General features: G+C 43.3%; 1 long non-coding RNA gene across 1 annotated transcript in view; it reads left to right on the top strand.

Annotated features, from left to right (window-relative positions):
- The window catches only part of LOC141417818 (uncharacterized), a 49523-nt gene that overhangs the window by 27639 nt on the left and 2749 nt on the right, over positions 1-19135 (top strand). Inside the window, exons 3-4 of the long non-coding RNA XR_012442426.1 lie at positions 8969-9063; positions 10599-13816. This is a non-coding gene — a long non-coding RNA (uncharacterized lncRNA). The remainder of the gene's footprint in view (positions 1-8968; positions 9064-10598; positions 13817-19135) is intronic.

Below are 19135 nucleotides of genomic sequence, written 5' to 3'. Positions count from 1 at the left end.
ACCATCAAGAGCTTAAGAACCCAGCTGAACTGCCCAGGAGCATTTTGGAATGAATAGACTGTAAGTTTTGGACTCTAGGCTGGGAAGGGAGGAAGGAGTGTCCAATGTGCATCAATACTCTGCAGTTGTTCTAATTAAGTGGAATATTATCCAGGGATAGATGCAGAAATAGCTCAAGTGCTTCATAGGCATTCATTTTAATTCTGCGATTTGTCTCTGTGGGAAACGACTTTCAACTGGTTCTTTTCATTGGAGGTTGAATCATATTCATTTTATTTCCCATAGCATTAGGAAGTTACTGCCGCATTTTCTGGGGACTGGTTGGTATACCCTTACTGAGCTGCCGTCTCTTCAAGCCTAGGAGTTTTGTATTAATTTTCAACTATTGGCACAAAACTATCAAAAAAAAAAAGAGTGAATGTTGTCATTGACCAATAGATTTTTGTTTTAACCCTCTTCTGGGCAGTCAAGTGGATATTGGAGAATACAAGGCTTATACACAGTCTTCTGTGAGCTTAAAATCTAGTTGGGTTAGATATGACATATGTACAAAGCCCAAATATACATTTGTTTCACAAATGCCAAAACTAGACAATTAAAATTACAGGAAGCAAGTAAGCTGACAGACATCCACCAGGCTAGCAAAGTCTGTGAAGACCTTGAAGGTCTTCATCCTTCATCATTGAAGGATGAGCGCTCAGGGTGCTAGGGAAGAGAAGGCACTGTAGGCAGAGAGAATGGCACAGGAGAGGAGTTTGGAGATGAAAGAACCCATATTTGCTTAGAGTCTGAGTAGACCAGTTTGGACAAAGTAGAGAATTTGTAGGGAAAGTTATTCTGGAGGTAGGGTCTTGACTTGTGCCAAGGTGAGTCTGGATCTGGACAGCAACCCTCTGACTTGTGTTTCCCCACCTAGCTGGGATGACAGGCATGTACCATCATGCCCTGCCATTGGTTGAGATGGGGTGTCATGAACTTTCTGCCTGGGCTGGCTTTGAACTGCAATCCTCCTGATCTCTGCTCCCAAGTAGCTAGGATTATAGATTTGTAATCCACACCTGGCTTCATACTTCTTTTTTCCTTCTGCCCTGTGTTCTGGGTCAACTCTTCAGGTCATTATTCTCAATCCACATGACCCCATGGGTGATCTTTCACATTTAAATGACGTCTATATGCTGATGGTTCCTGTAATCGTCCAGATTTTTACCATCCTGACTTGTCCCTGTCCTCCAACCTCCACGGTCTCTCCCCTTTTGATAAATGGCACCATGAATCACCCCAGTGATCAAACCCAACCCCTGGGAATCATGAGTGGCTTTGTCTTTCACTTACTCCCCCATTTCTAATCCATCAACAAGTGATGTCAACCATTCCCAGAAGGCATCTCAAATCTGTTTACATTTCTGACTCCTACCACTAGCTACTACCCAGGTTCAAGATATTCACTTCTGCTTATCGTTTTATGGTAGCCTGAATCCAGTCCTTCCGAGCTTAGTGTCCAGTACTCCTTTCTCTAACCTGCAGTCAGAAGATTCTTTTTTCAAATATCATCAGATCAAACACCAACTGATCACTCCTGTGCTTAAAACCTTTGATGGCTTCTGCTGCTTTTAGCATAAAATCAACTCCTGTATGGCCCTTCTCTGTGGACGCCACTCAGGCCAACCCAAAATCCACAGCCCCTTCTTCTGATGGCTGCTTCTCCATTTTTCTTCAGGGAATTTTGCCACCTCCTCCACCCCCATTCTTAAAGCAAGTGGTCCTTGTGGGCTGATTCTACCCCTCCCTGTTTTTTGAGGGGGCAGGTAGCAGTCAGCCTGGACAGTTAGAATATTCTTTCTTCATGTCACAGTGATTGGCTCAGAGATGAGCACACTTCCTAACTTGATCAGTGAAACGCAAACCTAGATCAGTTGTATTGACATAGGAAGGCTGGCTATAAAATGGTGTGTCCTTAGAGTATCCTGGTCCAGAAGCCAGCTCAGAGCCAGGGAGTATGGAAATGGAGAAAGGTTCATCCTGCTGACTGTTTGAGCCCAGTGCAGCACCCCCTTCCCATGCAATGCTTCTGTTTTTCAGTTGTGTGAACAACAACAACAAATTCATTTTAGTTCTGACACATATACCTATCGATATCTTTTTAAGAACTAAACAAAACTTTCCTAGCAGACTACCTGGCAGTCTTGCTCTGCTCCTCATTGGCCAGTTTTTATTCACATGTCCATCCTAAACCAATCTTCAGAGGCTTAAGCCAATCCCTGCAGACCATGGACCCTTGGCGGACAGTGATGCCATGTAAGTTCTGTTAGAAAGGAGTAGCAGTGCTGGCTAGGACTGAAAAGAGTTTGCTAGGTGAAGTGATCCCATGTTCATTTGTTTTTTTTTGAGTTTGCTGGTGCTGTGAATGAGAACCATGAGTAAGGAGAGCAGCTAGTTGTACACCTGAGGAGTATCCAGTGTCTGTCAGTGCTAACTGACCTTGGTGTCTACATGACTTTTGTGGCATGCCCTCTGCTTCCTTGGTGCTAGTCTAATTATCCATGGCAGAAATTCAGAGATTCCACAGGAGACAAACTAATTACTACATGTATATACCCCCTCTGAAGCTACCTCAGAAAAACAGATTTTAAAAGAGACCCTTCCTTCACCCATGTCGTACTTAATAAAAACACCATATTTTTTTAAACCATGAAAATTTAAAATTGTGTTGCAGCATTTTAAAAAAATTTTGTGAGTGTTTATATTTTACTTATCCCTGCCCTTTTCCCAGTACCACCTCCTCTCTCAACCTCTCAAGCACAGAAGCACAGTCTTTTTTTTTTTTCAGTACTACTGGGGTTTGAACTCATGGCCTTGCACTTGCTAGGCAAGCACTCAACCACTTGAGCTATGCCACCAGCTCAAGCACAGTCTTATAGAAGTCACCACCTCAGGGATTGTCAAAAATCTTGTCCTTGGTGCCTGTGAAGGATTTCATGCAAATGTGGTATGACTGGTACCTTCTCTGAATGGTCCGGAGTGGGAAGAGTTCCATGCAAGTTTGCACTCTGGAGGGGAATATGGAGGGAATAAGAGAGGAATCCCATGAAGGGTGAGTTCCTGGAAACTGCAAAGCAAAGAACAACTCAGCCAATGGTGTGACACCAAAAGAGGTAGCATGTCCTGGAGCATCTACGACCACCACCCCACAGCTCAGGATGGCCACTCCAGTTTCCCTCCCTAAAGGACAGACCTGATGTCAAAGGGATCCAGTAGATAGTGGGGCTGAGGTGAAGCTAGCAGGTGGAGGAGGTGCCCTAGCAGCAGGCCGTGCAGAAAGACCTTTGCTTTTATGAAGCTGTCTCCCTTTTGGGTCACCCTTATTCCTCTGTGGCTAACTCAGACTTCACCTCCTTTAGGGAGCCCACCCTGGCACCTCTTCCCCATGACTCTAGGAGGTGCTTCCTCTGTGCTCCCATGACATGCTGCCTTTGATCAAAGTGGCTCTCCCATGAGCTGAATTTGCCCAATCATTTCTCACCTCACTAATGCAGCTTCTAGTGGATTTACATTGGCTTCAATGTCTATTAGCTGTGGAGCCTCAGGCATATTAATTAGTCTTTCTGAGTCTCAACTTCCTCATCTGTAGAATGGGGTTGATAATAAACCTTCCTTCAAAGGGTTGTTGTGAGAATTAAGTAAGATAGATTATAGCCCAGAAGCTGGGGATATATATTTACTGAGTATTTCTACTCAGTAAATATTGTTGTTGTGATTGTGTTTTTATATCATCATTATTATTGTCTCAGATTCCTTAGCACTAAGTCAAATGACATGTTCTTTGCTCCATATATGTTCTTTTTTTTTTGTGTGGAGGAAAATGAGTGTGGAATGCACTGTGCAGAGAAAGAGCATGTAAAAGGTGAAATAATGGTAAGGAAACTCATTACTAAAGCAGGCCAACAATTCAGGGAGCGAGGAGAGGATGGCGAGGTATTCCCTAGTGGAAGGGACCCACCAGCTTACTGATTGCAGAAGAATGAAATATCCCCAGGAAATAAGGTAGTCAGAGAAGACCACCAGAAGCCTGGAGCATCTGAAATGGTCTGCAAAGATGCACAGGGTCCCAACAAATGGAGAGAAAATGGAGAGATGTCAGGTAGAGGTTCCCCAAACTCAGATCTGTCCCCAAGGAACTGTGAACATTGGCTATATTCCCTTCAGAAGATGGGTTTAATTTGGGTTGGGAATCCAGTCCCAGCATCTACTCTATTCTTGCTGGAGAATGGGAGACAGCTGCAGGGTGAAGCCCACATTTTCTGTGTAGACCAACTCTCTATGACAAGCATTGCACGTGTTCTGGGGCAGGGGCCAGCTGACGCAGGACTCAATCAGACCCTTTTATGCCCATTCTCATCATCTTTAAAAGGGTCTTTATACAGAACATTCCTAAATGAGCAGTGAATGAATATTCATAGCTAATTTGCCCTACTGACAGTCCGGAAGGACACCACTCTAGAGTCATTTGCTGTTTCTTGGTAGAGTGGTGGCCTCAGCCTTTGTGCCTTATTGCAGAGAAGAGGGAAATGAGTCAGCCTCTAATGGCAAAGAAGCAGAGCATCCTGTCTTTGCAAACTTGTCTAAGACCAACAAGGGTGGGGGAAGGCGTCAGAGGGTTTCCAATCATCTCCTAATCTGCAGTGTGTGCAACAGACCACCACATGTACTCCCACAAACCATCTGGCTTGCCCTCTCTGGACTGGTGTGACTCAGTTTCTCATAACCTACTTTTCACTCATTGCCTGGCTGGGTCCACAGTTCTCAGCATTTGGACTTAGCACTGCCTTTCAGGATGAACAGTCCAACATTTGCAGAGCAGTTTGCAGTCTGTTAAGGGCTTCATTCTCAAGATTTGATTCCCTGAAGGAAGGCAAGGTCAAGATCGTCTAACCCGCTGCCCAGGTGAGGGATCTAACAGGTTTGCATCCACAGCTCAGAACATCCCCTAGTTGGCTGCAGTTGTTAGGAATTTTGAAGCATGCCTTAGCACACCTTATGTCTTAGCATTCAGTAAGGGCTTTGGGGACAGAATGAGGCTGGTGCTTGGGAGCCTCTGGACCTTTCCTTCTATTCCATGCTGCTCAATTTCCTCTACCATGAATGACAGAAAGAAGAATTTTGAGGTGGATCAGAGGGGAGACCAGCCTTGGGGAGACAGAAGTGAACATAGGACCCAATGACTCTGATTGCCACCGCGTGACCCAACTACCCTCCCACCAGGACCAGGGTTTGAGCTGTTGGCACTGCAAATCTCTTCAGTGCAAAGCCCTCCTTTTTGGACTTCATAGAAAGTTTGAGCTCTTCACCTGAGAATCTAAGCAGTTGGCCAACTTCAGTTCTGAACAAGTTCTCCCAAAGAGCCATCTGGCTACAGAGAACTTCCCAAGACCCACTACTTATTTCACACATGGCTGTGTGCCACTTAGGGACTGTGTGGACCATCTCCTGCCTGCCATCTACCTCACCTGGTGTCCTCAGGGCTGCTTGACTTGGGAGCCGTCTATCCTTAGGTATCTCCCTTCATAGCAGGCACTGTCCTGTTTGGGAGGTCCAGATGGCCAGCTCTATGGAGGACAATCGGGTTAGTCCTCAAAATTATAAAGACACTCACTCTTGTGTTTGTAGCAATCTCACTTTTGGGTATCTATACTCATGATGGGCATACGAAGTTGTCCACTGCAGCTCTGTTTAGGAATGCAAGCTAGAGACCTTCTACTAGGAAGCTAGTGAAGTGAACTGTAGAACTACAGTGAGAAATTTCTTAGTAAACTGATACAGATTGTATCGTTAAGAAAAGAGCAAAGTGAAAAACAATGTATATGGTTTGCTACATTTTGTGTAAAGGATAGGAGATGAATATATTTGCATATTTACTTATATTTGCATAGAGAAATTCTGAAAGAACACTGGGAAAACTAGTGAAGTAGTTTCTTTTGAGAGGTAGAGAGGCAGAGTGAGAGAGAGAGGGTTAAACTTCTTTTTTTTTTTTTTTTTTGGTGGTGGTGGTGGTGCTGGGGTTTGAACTCAGAGCCTATGCACTTACTAGGCAGGCGCTCTATCACTTGAGCCATGTCTCCAGCTCTTTTTCTGTTTTAGTTATTTTTTAGGTAGGGTCTTATGTTTTTTCCCAGGGTCAGTCTGGGGCTCAATTCTTCTGCCTATGCCTCTCACATGGCTGGGATGACAGGTGCATGTGCCACCATACCCAGTCAGGACTTAAACTTTTCAATAGATACTTTTTATGTTACTTTGAGTTTTGAAGCATAGTAAAACATTATTTATTTGTTATTAAATTAAATCCAACCAACTTGCCTCTGCCTGCCAGCCAACACTGCGCTGACATCTTGCCATAGACTTTTTTACCATGGAAACGTCTTAGGGATATATGCATTTGAACAGAACCCAAATTCTTCATTCTTGAACGACTGCTCAGGCATCTCACTAAATCCCTGGAACATAGTGTCACCTATAAGGACCCTGTCAGGGGAGAATATGTCACCGCAAATGGAGATATGGAGAAAAGTAAGGCGTGTCTTGAAGCGGGGTAGGATTGTATGATTGCTTGAGAATTCAGGGGTGGTCCAAGGTTGTTCTAATAACTTTGGGAGTTTTTGGGATTCAGGGTCTTACCTTTTAGAGCTCAGGTGAATTTCCAGGTCACCTTGCTGCTCTGCTCTGGCTTCATCCAGTCCTGCAGCCACTCTAAGATCAGTAGACACTTAGGGCCAGCTCAACTGTGAGTCCCGGCCTCTCCTGGAATGAGGCCTGGAGTGACCTGGTGTCTGTGAGTAAGGTCTTGTACCAACTGCCCCACCCCACGATGGGGAGACTGGAGACCTTAGGGCAGAGCTGGTGCCTGATTGTTAAACAGTTTACCTGCAACTCACCTTCTGTCTGTGCTAACATAGACCTCCCCTTCCCAGCTATGTCCCTCTCCCTTTGATATTTGTATGGTCAGTTGTAGAAATCTTGCATGTTTTTATTCCATGAGCCAAAATAAAAATGAGCTCTGTCTCCACCAGCAGAGCTGGCAGGAAGCCCTGGCTGTTACTGGTTCTCCTGCCCTACCTCCTCTTCATGGCTGGGAAGAACTCTGTCATTCCTACATTTTCCTAGAGCAATGGGAATAATATAGAAAGGAACATATTTTCCTGCCAAGTATAGACAGGCTTGCATCCACAGGTCAGAACATCCCCTAGTTGGCTGCAGTTGTTAGGAATTTTGAAGCATGCCTTAGCACACCTTATGTCTTAGCATTCAGTAAGGGCTTTGGGGACAGAATGAGGCTGGTGCTTGGGAGCCTCTGGACCTTTCCTTCTGTTCCACTCTGTTCAATTCCCTCTGCCATGAGCGACAGAAAGAAGAGTTTTGACTGGTTTCTTTGCTTTCTCCCTTAACCTAGATGGAAGTTGTGTCTCCTGTAGGGAAACATCTAGATAGGAGAGGGAGAGAGAGAGAGAAAGAGACGGAGAGAGAACACTTTGTAGAAAGAGATCCAAGTTGAAAGTGTAGGCTCTGATCCAGACCTACCCACTGCAGAGGTGGGTGGATTTCATCAGTCTGTGTACCTCAATAGCCTACCTGTGGAATGGGTACAACACTTCTCTTTTGTCTGTCCCAAAGGATGTGATGAAAAGATTTGAGGTGGCTTGTCAAGACTGCTTTCTTCTCCCTGACTTCCCTCCAACTGCCACCTCTCCATGGTATTATCATAATGTCCCTTAAACAGTGTATGTAAAAATACTCCAAGTCTATGTCTAAGGAACTCACTGTTTCCAACAAGGGGTCAGCCTATAGGGCTGACAGGAACACTGGGCAGTGGCCAGCTCCAGGCAATGAGATACAAAGGTGAGCCTATAGTAATGGCCTTTAAGGTAGAGGAAAACAAATAAAGATACTTTTCTGGATAAACAGTTCTGCCTTCTATAGGTAGAACTGGCTCCTAGGCTGCCTGGACTAGTAGGACCTGACCTGCCCAGGCATGAAGAAGTAGGAAGGAAAAATAGCAGGGCCAGGACTTCCCAGTCAGGAAGAAGAGTGGGCTCTCTAGGTTGCCTTTCAGCACCCCTCAAACTAGCACTTAGCTAAAGTGCCTCTGAAGTGAGATGCCCAGCGAGAGAGGGGCTCTTAATCCCTCAGAGGCCTGGAACTGTAGATGCTCATATGAGTTTTTATTATTGTCCTTACTGCCACCAGGTTAACTGTACATCAGCACGGAGCCTTTGTCTGGGACTGCCTGAGCCCACTCACACCCCATTACCAGTGCCACTTAAGTGCAGGCCCTGGATAGCCAGGTGTGAGTCTGGGCTCAGCATCCCTTCCCACCCAGTGGGGAAGGTGCAGGGCTGGGCATGGGCCGCCTGCTGTTCTTGAAAGAGACAGAGGCCCTGATGAACTAAGCTACTGTAAGCTACTGCCCTTTGTCCCCCGACTCCCGTGCCTGCTCAACTGCACTGCAGCTAATAATGCCTCATGATCCCTCTCTCTCCCTTCTTCCTTCTCTCTCTCTCTATCTCTCTCTCTCACACACACACACACACACACACACACACACACACCCCTACGAAAAAAATATTAGGTAAAATTTCTAGTCATGAATCAGGGTAAGGAGATAGTTCTAACCAGAAAACCCTGGCTTGCTTAGGGTTGTGGCACCTCAAAAGGTGACAGCGTCCCACCCTTTATTGGTATAAAAAACAATCTGTGAAACAAGCTACAGATGCACTCACTTGATGTGTTTCTCAAAATTCTAGAAGAGTAGTCACATATTAACTAACGTCTGTGAAATATTTTTTAAAAAAATTTCTTTCAGCAAAGTCTATGAGGAACCAATCAGCTTATAGGAAAAGTGGAAGAATTTGCTGACATACTAAGTGGATACCTATTTTCACTTGAAGAATGGCCTTGTTTCATTTCACATCTTCTTCAGGTCCGATCCAGCAATGTGCACTTCATCTGCTGTGCTGAAGGGTCAAGGCCATGCAACCTTGTTCGGGGAGAGAGGCCAAGTCTACAGCAAACAAGGTGACTGGGTGGGCAGTAGGCAGATTCTGCGAATCACCAGGGAGATTCCTGGAGCTCTCATGTTTTATCCAACAACTCTTTCGGAACCAGTAGGGCTTCATTCCTGCTTGACTTGTGGAATTCCTTTTATTTCAGAATTCTAGGGCCTCTCAGCCTGTGAAAGTGTTGCTGGTGTTGTTCTAGGCGGTACCCCATTTGGGATGGACTGGCAACATATGTTCTTAGAATTAAGGCCCTGTCTTGTTCTAAGGGAATGAGGATGAAAGTTTGTTTTTGTTTAGAGTCTTGGCTTGCTTTCCCTTTAAACAGAGGAGAAGATAGGCAAAAGGAAACAGAATGAGATTGCAGGCGGTAATTGATCTAGAACATGGCTCCACAAGCCCCTGAAGAGATGGACCTTCATTATCAACTTGGGAGATGGGGGTCAGTGAGTTGCTGGAGTGCTCTCTAGCATGATGTCATAGGAGGAGTCTGACTGGCAGGTGGGGTACAAAGGGAACTTATGGTCCCGAATGGCTTAGATCAGGGGTTCCAAGATTCAGCATCTACAGGATTCAGCTGAATCTAAGATTCAGCATCTATAGCACCCATAGATGGTCATTTAAACAAAGTGTGGAGGACTGGTGGCCAATGTGAGAGTCTAAGACCTCTCCCAAAGGGCACATGACTCAGCCTGTGAGCTGCAGTCCAGAGTTGTCCTGCAAGTCTTCTATTGCTAAATAGACTTTTTTTCCTGAGAAGCTGGAAACCCAGATTTGTGAATGCAATCTTCCAATTTATTAGAGGTTGAGAAACTAAATCAAGAATATCTAAAACATTAAGAGGATTGTTAAAGTGTATTTGCATTACCTTTCTATCATTGTGACAGAATACCCAAGATAATCAACCTGAAAGGAAGAAAGGTTTATTTTAGCTCTTGGTTCCAGAGGTTTCCATCCATGGTTGCTGGGCCCTGTTGCTTTGGGCCTATGGTGGCCTAGAACATCATGGTAGGAGCACAGGGCAGAAGAGGCCCATTCACCATACAATGGCCATGAAACAAAGAAAAAAGAAAGGGCAGGTCTCAACCCTCTTAAAGGACACACCCCCCACAGCCTCATTTTATCAGCTGAAGACATTAGAGAAAAGATTAAAGTTTCCCAAAGGAGAAGAAAATTTGCCTCAAGACCACAACATAGACAGCCCATCTGAGTTTCTGGCCTGAAGATTTACAAGTGAAAGATAATCTCTTACTTGAAATGCCAGCCTGTCCTTTGATTCGAACTTAAGTGCATGAGCCAAGTCCTAACAAATGCATGAACCAATTCCTTAAAATCTCCCCTCCTCTACCTGTGTGTGCATGCATACGTGCATGTGTATATGTATGTATGTATAGGATGCATGTCTGTAACTCTGTCTATCCCTGTGTGTATGTATGTAGCATAGCATATATATCTATTATCTATCCTGTTGTTTCCATCTCTCTAGAAAAGCTGACTAATACCAGCTCCTTAAAACTCCCAGAAAGGTTCAAGGAACCTTTTTTTTTAATGCAGGAGATACTTCCCAAAGTGTGAGCCCCCCAGAGAAGAGCTGGCAGCTGAAGCAGGTAAAGTAGGAGTGGCAGAAACAAGGATGACCTTGCACCTTCTAAAAGGAATGGCTTCTACTCAACCCCATGCAAGCACTGCCACCAGAGTGGAAATTGTGTGTTATCTGGTAATGTGATTACCTAAGGGATGTCAAAACTCAAATCACTATGGGAAGACCTATAGGAAGGATTTGGCAGAAGGTATAGATTTTAGAAGTGCAATCTATAATGAAGTGTAGGACATAGTGGGTTTGAAGCCATGTAAAATATGCATAAGACCTCCTTGACACTCCAGGCCCTCTGTGTAGCGAAAAAAAACTGTATCTCATGGGTGCAAGCCTCTCTGAAGAAAATAAATGATGCTAATTTTGGTTAATCAAGAGGCATTGGCTTGTATTTAATCACAATGTTTCCTTATTTTAATTCCTAGAAAAAAAAAAGGGGGTGGCTGAAGAGGGTTCAAACTTTTCATTGATTTCACTTTTATCATGCTTTTGAATCCTATCAGATATATTTTTAGAAGCCTGTAAATGAATGGAGCTTGGTGAATACAAGGTAACTTCCTGAAACTTCAACCCTGGTTATTTCTGTCTTGCTGTTTTCAAAAGCATCCGAGCCCACAAAGCAAAGGCAAAAGGGAACAAATAACAGAGGTGAAAAGCCAGTCCCTGTACGTAGGAGGTAGGCTTTCATGGAACATGTGATTATGTGGCAGGAGGGATGGATGTGAATCATGAAATTGTACAGCAGTTTTTTTCCCTAGGAGAAACGGTTCAATGAAACAGACCAACCTGTCATCAAAAGTGACATAAATGCTGGTTAGTATTATTGAACCATAGAAAGTTCAACTGATCATGATTTTTTTTTTCAAAAGGAGCTAATTGATGGTGATATATTTCCCCTGCTTTTCAGTGCATTTGATGTTAGAACAAATTTGACGGTTCATGTAATTGAACAAAAATATGTGTTATATAAGAGGATGGAAATGATTAAAGTATCACTTGGGTGCCTCTCATTTCTGAGTTCTTTATGCAAAATGTAATGTATCTTGAAGTTTTCTATTCTCTTAATACTGAAAAACATCCTATGCTGAAATGGTTGTAGGTAAATGACTGGTACTAAGAATTCAGCACCAAAAATAATAATGTCCTAGCTCTGGGAGCTTTCTCTGGAACAGGCTCAGTGCCAGGTAGAACTAGGAGCACCAATGAAAGCTACTAATTTCATTAGTAGCTTTATGTTTATGGCAGTAGTTGTTTATGGCAGTAGTTGTTGGCTTCAGGGCCATACTGACTGTAGGTGGGGTCTTTGGGAGGTGTGTTTGGTCAGTCTTTTGGGACTCCATTGCTCTTCTAGAAGATTGTGGAGTGAAACAGAATAGGTCACAATAGTCCTTACCTGGGCTGCATGCTGAGTCACCTGAGGAAATTTAAAACATCTATAGATGCCTAAGTCCCATCACTAAAATAAAATTCTTATTTAATTTGTTGGGGCTGTGGCCTAGAAAACAGTTCTCCAGCTATTTCTAATCTGTCAATAAGGGTAGGAATCACTGCTCTGTTGGAGAACTCAGTAAGTCGTGGATTACAGAATGTTAGAGCTTGAAGAGGACTATTTGCTTTGTAGATAAGGCAAGTGATACTGAGAGAGACAGAGTTTTATTAATAGCAGAGTTGTCACTAGAACCCATCCTGCTTTTTAAAAATAATACTCCACCATGCAGGCTTTGGTTTATTGGCTAGGAAGAAATTATAGAGCTCAGAGTGCTTATGAGACTTTTCAAAATATTGTGTAAGTAGCTACTTACTACCCATATGTAGGACCAGCCACAAATTCACCACTTGAATGTTCTTCTAGTTTGTTGGATATCTAGACAGTCAGCTCTCACAGCCCATCTGACACAGGCTAGAGTTGGGGAAAGTTCGGGACTCATAGAAAATAGCTGACTTAATATTATATTTTAGACTGAACATTTCTCTCTTCCTTTGAGCCTTCTATTCAACTGCAGATGTATGTGTAGGTTGTCCATGCCCTGGCTCAGGGACAGCTTGGACTGCCCTTGCTTGGACCAGGGACCACCCGTGCCCCTCCCCACTCATTAATTATTAGTTGGGAAACATCAGGTTCTTCCCATAGATCAGCATAAGGTTTAAAAGCACCTGGAAAGGGAAGCACGTGGTCTCTGCTTCAGGCTTCTACCTGGGCCCACCATGCCCCCTTTTGTATTTCCCCTCCCTAACTTTTAATAAACTCCATTTACACCCACATGACCTGTTATGGATTCTTCCAAGTGGGACACAAAGAATTTGGAAATCTTCTGATCACAGACTACACTGTTCCTGTTAAGACATATACTTTGGGCTTTATCTTTGAAGTTAAAATACTTTCTGAAATAGGCAGGCATCTACAAAGGCTCATTAATAACTTGAGTGTGTATATAAGTCCTGCCCTTTTGGGAGGTTCTGTCTTCACTCCATACCCTACCATGTCATAGCATTTGCTGAGAGGAAACCACCTAGCTTTTGAGTGGTTTTGAGTGGTTTTTGAGCTTTTTATACCAGTGAATCAACTATTCAACAAGTGGAGGAGAATATCTACTAGAGATGAGGGTCTATGCCTGCTGCTTTGAGCATTAAAACATATGGTGAGGATGCCTTCAGTTTCTAGCTGATGTAAATCACTATGAATACCTTTCCTTGCTTTCTAAGCATCTCTTAGGAAGCCATCCATCTCTCATTCCGTGGACATATGTATGTGGATAGCCCTACCTCTAAACCAAGGGCTGGGCATGAGCCCTAAGCTGAGAGCCTGAGACAAAGGGATGGACAATTGGCACAAGCTATCCCACCAGGGACAGTCCTAAGACTTTCTGGAGCTGAGAAAAGATTCTAGTCTGGGAATGATCCAAACTCCAGCACTCAGAGCTTAGGGAGGGAGGAAGAAAGGAGCATTACTGGATATAGTGCATTGGAGCTCCTGGATACAGCCTTGCCTAAAGTCCTGTTGCAGGCTGGTGTTGAGAGTTCTTGCCTCCACAGTCCAGGCCAAAGAATTGGCTCGTGAGTCAGTGAACTGACTCATGAGACAACAAGGTCGGCACACAAAGTAGGATTTATTAGAGAAAGAAAAGGCTGCAGCTGGAGCAGTGCAGCAGAGCCTGGAAACTGGTGGCTCCCTGCTGAGGTGAAGGCTGGGGCTTCTTATGGACGCTTTAACTCTGGGCTAGGGTAAGGATTAGGTGGGTTCTTTCTGATGGCTGTGGATTCATGCATGCGGGCTCTCTTTGATGAGCTGGTCTGTTTGCCCCTTATTGGGAGAAACAGCCTTGGGAGTATTCGGTTTATCAGCCCTGTGACAGAGTTATGAGACCATGTAGCTCCTCCTCAGGGTGCAGGGCTCATAGTGCTCTCCACGGGGGGTGGGATACTGACTCACTCATCTGTCCGTTAGGTCTCCAGACCCAACAGTCCCTTGTATTTTGCTGAAAACCCTGGACTTCCCTGGTACATGATACATAAACTACTATCCTCTTTTTTTTCTTGAGCTACATAGAGTTGAATTTCTCTCCTTGCCTATTGAAACAGCCTTAAGACTAGATGTTTATCTTAGTCCCTTGGATGGTTGGATAGTCTGCTGCCATTCGTCTTCTGATACCAAACCCAGCTAACAGATCCCACACAAGTGCTGATAAATTGGCCGTGCTGCCAGACCTTTCTGGTGACTTTTTTGAGGACAATTTATTTTTAGGAGCCAGGAGAGAAACTAGTTACACTTGTTTGTCGATCTGTAGATCAATTTGGTGTTCACTGGTAACACTGTGGTTTGACCACCTGACTAGACTACTTACTGTCCTATAAAATAAATTCTCCACCTGTCTGAATACTGCCCACAGGGAAAGACTTGAGGTGGCTTTGAATTCTTTGTTTCTAATCTCTGGCTGTTAGTGTAGATGTGGGATATAGTTGAATGTGTGAGTTACAACTTCATAATTCTGAATTATAAACTGGTCTGTAATCTTAGAAGTGTTGCTGCTGGGGTTCCTATACACTTAGGGTGCCAGGAAAGAAATATTTTTTGAAAACATATAAATGTATTTGATATTTCCAAAACATCATCAAAGCATAAAAATATTTGTCATAAGAAATATCAGAACTTTGTTCTCTTTCTTATACAGTCTTCCATTAGTACTCATGGGGAATTGGCTCCAGGACCTCCCAACCCCTGGAGATAGCAAAACCTAACAATAATCAAGAACCTTTTATAAAATGGCACAGTGCTTGCATATTACCTATTTATATCTCCCTTTAAACTTTAAATCATCTCTGTATTACTTATATAATAAATGTAAATGCTATATAAATAGTTATTCTGTTGTCTAGGGACTAATGACAAGAGGCAAAGAAAAAGGGAAAAAAAATCTGTGTATAGTCAGTATTGATGCAATTTTTTAAAAAAAATATTTTTGACCCATGATTAATTGAATCCACAGCCACAGAACCCAAGAATACCAGGGGTCGACGGTACTAATTAGTGATTTAGAATTGTGCTGATTTTCAATGTGTCTCAGTGGGGAATAAGAGATTCACTATGAGTTAGCCTCTAAAGATTTCGATCTGTTTCTAAATGTCAACTAGCATAAAAGCAAGAACTGAAAAAGAAGAAGATTCCTACTAGAGTGGGAACTGACATCCAAATAAAGAAAGAACAGGAAAGGACCATAGGCTCTTTAATCATCAGGTTATAAAACCCTTCTTAGTAGAGAATGTTCCAGAAGTGTGCTAAGGGTTCATCTTATTTTATGCAGAAAGAGGAATCTTAATTCTTTTGTAAACAGTTTGAGATTTCAAAGAGTCTTTGGCTCTCTGACTTATTTAAAACATTCATTGCTTCATGAATCTGCCTGAAGCACTCCTTAGTGAATTATTTATGGGATGCTTCATTGCCCCTGCAGGTTTAGATCAAGCCACAGCTGTATAAACAAAGACTGAACCTACTGGCTGGATTTAGCAGACACTTTAGTCTGTTTAAATCCACTGGCATTTCAAATGACTCCAGATTCTCCACTGATCAACTGCTGAAAGTGACAAGGCTGTTTCTAAATTAACTCTGAAGAGTCCTAAAGAATGGTCATCAAAGAATGGGGACTGGTGCTCTGTTTTCACTCACAGTGAAGGAGAGGACTCTCTAAGGGGTAGCAAGGGGGTCAGGATGCCCAGGGAGGAGGGAGGGTTTCCACCAGTCTTTAATGACGTAAGCATTGAGATTTTTCCACACCGAGCACATGAGTTGTAGCAGTAAATAATTTATTGGCCAACCGTGAAATATTGTTTTTCTTCCTCTGTATTAGTTCTTAGATAAGCTTTTAGCAGAGTGTTTTTGGTGGGTCTGTCCCCCACGTCCTGGTATTTATTTACAAGTAGATCTCAGGAAAATGTCACTGAGAAGTGCAGGCAGTGAGACAAGGAAGGTAATTACCACCCAGGTGAGACTCTGGAGCTTGGTCCTACCTGAAACTGTTAAGAAACTGAGTAGAATGCACTTCCGAACATTCTTGGGGATGGGCAAGGAAATGGGGTATTTATCCGCCAACTTCTCCCATTGATAGAGGAGTGACCTTAAGGCTTTGCATCTTGTAAAGCCCCCAAAGGAGAAGGGCAGGGTGCTTTAGATGAGAAGCTGTCAGCTGGCAAGGAAAAGGTCTACCATCCCTTTAAGTGGAGAGATCAAAGGTAATACCAATGGGAAATTAAAAAGGTTAGCCCACAGGCCATTTCTATATCACTGAAAAACAGGTTTGTCATGACAAATTATATTTAGTGAAAGAAGATCTATTTGTCTATTTCCAAAAAAAGACTTCAGCAGAATGATTTGAGACAGGTTTCTGAGTTGCACACTCCAAAAGTGTTAACATGACATATGAACAACTGTAGTAATAAGAGCACAGTTAGATTATCAGACTACTTCTGTGACATGAAATATTGCCCCTAGCCTCATGCTTTTGGGATTTTTCACAACTTCAGAAAATGCTATGTAAAATGTTGGTGCTAAGTGAAAAAGTCATTATAAGAGTACAATCTCAGTGACATGAAAAAAAAATTCTTACAGACAAAAAGCATAGAAAGAAATATACCAACAGGTTAATGTTTTTTTTCCTGTGGGGGTTGCGATAATAGATAACTTTTTGATGTTTTGTAATCTCTCTCATTTCCCAAATGTTCTATGTTGAACGTTTAAGGGAACACATGTTGCTGGTTTTCTCTGTATTGTCAGATTGAGTGGGAAGCTTGCAGGGCAAGCTGCAAATTCACAGGTGATCTCAGATGTGTACATGTCACAGCAGAGCAGCATCTCTGTAAATAATCAGATACTCTGATTACTCAGCTCTATCCTTGCTGCCAGCTCCCCAGGGCAACCCAGCAGTCTGCAGGCACTCATAGTCAAGATTAGCTCATAGGCCTGCTTCTGCATGCGTGGATTTGCCAGGTCACGAGGCGCTGTCCACAGTGCCGGACTTGCCCTGCAAGGCTCCTGCCAGGGGGCTTCCAGGAAGCAGTGGCTTCCTGCTTGGTTCAGGGAAGACAGAACATGGAGGCGTTAGCCCTTGTGTCCATTTGGGGTCAAGCTGAGGAACACATCCTGGTTCGCTGTTACATTAGTTTATTGTCCTTAGTTACAGTCTGAGTCTAATGGTGGCCCCAGGACGGAACAGTCTCAGTCCCATACGAGAATAAGCACAGGGGCAGGAGTAGTAGAGGAATACGAACAAGAGTATCCATAAGGAGATAATATTCCAGGGGGAAGATTGACCACAGAGGAAGATATGGTTGGAGATCAACATAGCATTCAGATGGAATGTGGAGGAGGAGGGGCACTCAAAAAAAAGCTGAAAAGGATGAAAAAGGTTTTCTAGAGAAGGTAGTGCTTTCAGTTATGGTAATCATCAAATGATGACAATCCACCTAACTCCATTGGTGTTCAGTGCCTTTGCTCATGGCCAGCTTGAGCCTCTGGAATTCTGATTATGGTTCTGCCTCAGAGTCCCTGTGTGTCGTCATAAGTTTCCTGGCCCATAAAATGCTGGTGCTATCAGCTACCTACCTTCTAGATGTGTTACGATGAGTAACTGATGGCAAACATCCTGGTGAACTTGGTGGTGGTGTTACCAACACCTTAAAAATGTGAGACAATTAAATATAGAGACAGGCACCTGTGGATTCTTGAGGTATAAAACAATAATGACAAAAAGCTCATTGCAGGCCTGAAATGGTGTTTACTTGTCACCAGCAAGTCGATTCAGGAGGGATTTATTTCTCTTCTGGAGTATGCTAGTTACAACAAGAATATGGAGAGGTGGAATTAACTGAGAAGCAGTTGTTCAGTCCCTCAAGTGGGATTGACACTAAGATGGATGATATAAGGGGAGTTTTAAATCATTAGCGAGAGTGTTTTTGGGAGAGATCATGACACTCAAATGTGAACTAGAAATTGTAAATCCTCTGGAGTATAGAAACTCAGCTAGATTTGAACCTGAGTTTACAAAGCCCTTAAGAAGGATGCTAAGACAGTCTCATTTTCCCAAAAGATCTGATTATCACTGAATCTAACTCATTACAAATTTATACACAAAACCTTTTAAACACTTGCTTGTTCTGTTGATGTGAAATGGGTTCAGTTGAATGGGGAAGTAACATGTCAAAAGGAAACAAACAAAACCAGCAGAGTACTGACCGAACTGCACAGAGAGTCGACTTCTTAAATGCTGGGCTCTGTGACAGTTGGCTGGACTATTCTTGTACACCTCACTGGGTAAATGCCCACAATGCCAGCTCTCCTGCCCTGTGGAACTGGGGCAATCTGCTAAAAGAATGAGAAAAAGTCAGGGTTACTTGACCAGCTCAGGATATCAGAAGGGGAGGTATGGCAGCTTTCACCCAACAATGTCCCATGCTATACCAGGTTGAAAAGTACCTGATGAGAGACCTTAAAATAAACCTGGAATCAAAAATAATAAGCCAACAATAAAAGTGAGGCCATAGCAGCACAATAATAACATTTCCACGCGGTGATATTTGCTGCACTTTTGCAAATATTGACTCACTAAGTCTGAGGCTGAAAAACAAACCTGATTTATATTTGGGCCAACTGTGCAGTGACAAGAGTCTTCCAGAGGGAGTTTTCCACTGGCCCTGGGATCAAGCCTAGTAATGAGCTCTCCTTTATATGCAACTTGTACCCTTCCACTGCAGAATCTCCCACGCCAAATCTAAATTCATCAGAGCCTTTCTCTCCTGGCTCACAACAGCCTTTTCTTCTAGTGGCTGGAAGATGAGTCAAGATCAGCTACAAGTGATGACAATGTAGCCTTGTAAAAACAATCATTCTATTTTAATATGGAACTGCAATGTTTGCTTTTCCTCTGCATTTTTTTCTTGTTTGCAGTAAAAGAAACCTGATATAAAGTCCTCTCTCTTCTTGGGAGAGTTGGCTGATCAGGGCTGTCTG

Source organism: Castor canadensis, chromosome 16, assembly GCF_047511655.1.
Source record: "Castor canadensis chromosome 16, mCasCan1.hap1v2, whole genome shotgun sequence".
NCBI classification, from domain to species: domain Eukaryota; kingdom Metazoa; phylum Chordata; class Mammalia; order Rodentia; family Castoridae; genus Castor; species Castor canadensis.
The sequence above is the reverse complement of the archived record's forward strand: the minus strand, read 5'-3'. Positions and strand labels throughout refer to the sequence as shown.